Here is a 4,705-nt window from a genome sequence, read left to right as displayed (position 1 = left end):
CAATCTTGTGTCCGTTGCTAAGTTGATTAAATCTCATAATTGTCATCTAATCTTCAATATTGATTCCTGTGTCATTATGCAGAATACCAGCAGGAGAGTGATTGGTACAGCTAGATTAGCCCAAGGTCTCTTTGTTATCAGTCCTATACATAGAAAGCATTTTCAGGTTTCTGTTTCTCACTCTGCTAGTATTAGTGAGTATGACCTTTGGCACTTAAGGCTAGGACATGCCTCCTCATCTTCAATAAAGACCTTATCTAGTCAATTTTCATGTATTCCTTTCTGTAATAGACAAAATACTCCTTGTGAAGTTTGTCATACTTCTAAACAGAAGAGGTTGCCTTTTTGTACTAGCACTACTCATTCAATTAAAAGTTTCCAATTGTTGCATGTTGATATATGGGGTCCTTATCCTACTGTTTCTGTTTTTGGACATGCTTATTTCCTCACTATAGTTGATGACTTCACAAGATTTACTTGGGTTATTATGATGAAAAGTAAAAGTGAAACCAGACTGCATATTACCAATTTTGTTACATTGGTTGAGAACCAGTTTAGTGCTAAGATTCAAAGCATTAGGAGTGATAATGGATCTGAGTTTTTGATGAATGAATTCTATTCTTCCAAAGGAATCATTCATCAAAAATCTTGTGTCTACACCCCTCAACAAAATGGGGTAGTTGAGAGAAAACACCAGCATATTCTTAATGTTGCTAGGGCCTTATTCTTTCAATCTTCCATTACTTCTAATCTCTGGAATTTTGCTATACAACATGCTGTCCATATTATTAATAGACTTCCAACTCCCCTGCTCCAGAATTCCAGCCCCTACCAACTTCTTTATGGTTGTTTACCAACCTTAGACTCCTTAAAAGTCTTTGGTTGTTTGGCTTATGCTAGCACTATTGCAGCAGGGAGGGGTAAGTTTGATCCTAGGGCAAGGAAATGTTTGTTTCTAGGTTACAAGGAAGGTACAAAAGGGTTCATCCTTTATGATCTTAGTTCTCATGACATCTTCATTTCTAGAGATGTTGTGTTTTATGAGTTTTCTTTCCCTATGTCTTCTGCTACCAACACTTCTCATCCTTCTTCTCTACTTGAGTCAAACACAATCCCTCTGGATTCTTCTCATTTATTTGAGTCAAACACATTTTCCCTTCCTGAGTCAAACACAACTCTTGAACCTATAACACCTTCTTCACCTGAGACAAGCATCAGTTCTTCACCATCCACCTCTGCTCCTAATGTTCTTTTGCCTAGACAATCTGGTAGATTGAGGAGACCTCCTTCTCATTTACAAGATTACCACTGCACCCTTGCTCATGCTGCAACTCCTGATGTTACTCCTGTCATTGATTCTGGTTCCAATGCACTTTATCCCCTCTCATCTGTCATAGATTACTCCAAGTGCAGTGCCAACTACAAAAGTTTCTGCTTGGCTGTCTCTAGCACTTCTGAGCCTGCTAACTATAAGCAAGCTGCACAAGTTGATCACTGGCAAAGGGCTATGAATGATGAATTATTAGCCTTGGCTCAAAATGAGACTTGGTCCATTGTTCCCCTTCCTGAAGGGAAAGTTCCCATAGGGTGTAAATGGGTTTACAAAACTAAGGTTCATGCTGATGGAACCCTTGAGAGGTACAAGGCAAGGTTGGTTGCGAAGGGTTATACCCAATTGGAAGGTGTGGATTTCTTTGATACCTTCTCTCCTGTGGTGAAAATCACCACTGTTAGAACAGTCTTGGCTCTAGCAGCCATTAAGGGATGGTTTTTGGAGCAACTTGATGTCAATAATGCTTTTCTCCATGGAGACTTGCATGAAGAGGTTTACATGACACCTCCTCCTGGCCTCATTCTTGATAATCCTCATCATGTTTGCAAATTGCACAAGTCTCTTTATGGCTTAAAGCAAGCCAGTAGAGAATGGCACACCACTTTGTCTTCTGCTTTAATTTCTTTGGGTTATGCTCACTCCCAAGCTGATCAAGCTCTCTTTACCAAGTCCACTTCTCACTCTTTTACTGCCATATTAGTTTATGTGGATGACATGGTGCTAACAGGGGATAATATTGCTGAGATTCGTATGGTAAAGCAATTCCTTGATCACACTTTTAAGATCAAAGATCTTGGCACTCTCAGATTTTTCCTAGGCATTGAAATTTCTAGGACCAAAGATGGGATTCATCTCAATCAAAGAAGATATGCCCTTTCTCTTCTTGAAGATGCGGGTACCTTGGCTGCTAAGCCTGCTAGAGTTCCTTTTGATCCCTCTTTGAAACTGCAGCTTGATCAAGGCACACCATTTTCTGATATTTCTTGCTATAGGAGACTAGTTGGGAGATTACTTTATCTCACCATTTCTAGGCCTGATCTGGCTTATGCTGTCCAACAGTTAAGCTTATTCCTATGCAAGCCTATGGATGTGCATTACAAGGCTGCTATCAAAGTCCTTCATTATTTGAAATCCTCTCCTGCTCATGGCTTGTTTTTTTCTGCTGCTTCTACTTTCAAACTTGCTGGTTTTGCTGATTCAGACTGGGCTAGCTGTTTGGACACCAGGAAGTCCATTACAGGGTTTTGTATTTTTCTTGGTTCATCTCTGATTTCTTGGAAATCAAAGAAGCAGAACACAGTGAGCCGTTCTTCTTCTGAGGCTGAGTACAGAGCATTGGGTAGTCTGGTTTCTGAAATCCAATGGCTCAATTACTTGTTCACTGATCTTCACATTCCCTTGCTCAATCCTGCTTCTGTTTACTGTGATAACAGATCAGCCATTTACTTGGCTCATAATCCCGTTTTTCATGAGAGATCCAAACATATTGAAGTTGATTGCCATGTGGTTCGTGAACAAATCAAGAAAGGCTTGATCCATCTTCTTCCTGTTGCCTCTTTTGCTCAACTTGCTGATGCTTTTACAAAGCCTCTCCCCCCTGCTTCCTTCAAAGCTTTTGTTTCCAAGTTGGGTTTGTGTTCTATCCACCATCCAACTTGAGGGGGGGTGTAAATTATGCTATTATATTATGCCAGTTTGGCCAGTTTGGCTCTCTGTTTTGGGTTATCCCTTGGCTGGTTTAGCTTAGCATAGGTTTTATTTTTCTTTCCTTTATTAGAAGGGGGGTTATTTAACTGCCTCACTGTTTTACTATAAATAGTAGGTTTTCCCTCTCTTTTGTAACTAACTTTTCAGATCAATGGAAATTCAAATTCCTACTCTTCTTTTCTCTCTGGATTCTAAGATAGCAATCTACCAAGAATATTATAAAATTACTCTACTCCTTAATTAATAAACTAAGAAGATAAAGTAAAGACTAATCTCTTTACATTTTATTGGTTAATTGAGTACAAAAGAACAATACACTATTCAAAGAAAATAAAGAAACCTAACATGATGAGTACTTGCTTGGTGGCGAACTCGTCAATTAAATTACTAAATTGGGTTGTCGGGAACAGTATAAAAGATTGTTGAATCTACAAGGACTTGCTTGTTACTCTAAGTTGGTTTTAAAAAGAGTTTTTGTTAGTTTGTTTGATTAACTAATTACTAACTAATTAATTAAACTATTTAGAATAAAGGTTGGGATTGAATTTCCTACTCACTATTAATATACGCACAATCCAAGAACATTAATTCATCTAGCAATGACAAATGACCTAAATAGTAGTAAAGTTAATATCTTAGTCAATTTAGTAGCTTATGCAATAAAGCTTAATGTATAGTAACTTTACATACAAGATGAAGAATTATGACTTGCAAAATCATTACTTTATGTTCAGTAGTCTATACATGTGAAATTGAGTTAAATGCAACACCTTATTATTCTATGTCTAATAATTTATGCATGTAAAATTGAGTTAAATGTAGCATCTCAGTTATACTAATCGTCAATGTCTTGGTCATATTAATAGTTTATCAAAATAGCTCTATGTCCAGCAATTAAGTTACACTACAGGAAATATCTTGTTAGCCACTACTTTTTTGCCACACTGGATGGCCCGTCTCAAAATTGATACTAAGACCAACCCATTAGCTAGCTACAGTTAGTTGGGCCTGTGCCACAAAAACCTGCACATCTCTCCTCTATCCCTTCATTTTCTTTTCCATCTCCCTCCCATTTTTTTACTCATTTTCTGAAAATAGGCATACAAAGAAAAAAATCACCCCTCACCCAATCCCAATCCCGATCCCAAATTTTCTCTCTCTGATCACGACTTGGCTTCTTCCTCTTCATGTTTTCCTTATATCTCAAAACAAATCTAGATCCTAAACTCCATTGCGTTTTTGAGATATATCGCTTTCTCTTCACTTCTCGCTTTGGTTCTCATTCATGATTCTCGTTGTTTCCATCTCCAAAAGGTTAACCGTTAACGTTTTTTATTTTCTACTCATCCTTTCTCTTCACTTCGATGAATTGAAGAATTCTTGATTTGCTTTTATTGTTGTGTTTAATGCTTCTTGAAATAGTGAGGTGAAAGCTTCAACCAATTAGTTCCTACAATCAACAATTCAAATTCAGCTTCAACCAACTAGTTCCTACAGAGCTTCATTCTTCAATAACTCAAATCTAGGTTCAAACTTCAAATCCCTTAATCTGTATGGATACTTTTATTTTTATGCTGATCTAAAATTGTTTGTATGTTACTCTAGATTTTATCTGTATAAATGATTTTTTTGTAGTATTTCCTTTGAAGTTAATCTAAAGACATA

The sequence above is a fragment of the Lupinus angustifolius genome, chromosome LG05 (assembly GCF_001865875.1).
Source record: "Lupinus angustifolius cultivar Tanjil chromosome LG05, LupAngTanjil_v1.0, whole genome shotgun sequence".
Lineage (NCBI taxonomy): Eukaryota > Viridiplantae > Streptophyta > Magnoliopsida > Fabales > Fabaceae > Lupinus > Lupinus angustifolius.
The sequence above is the reverse complement of the archived record's forward strand: the minus strand, read 5'-3'. Positions refer to the sequence as shown.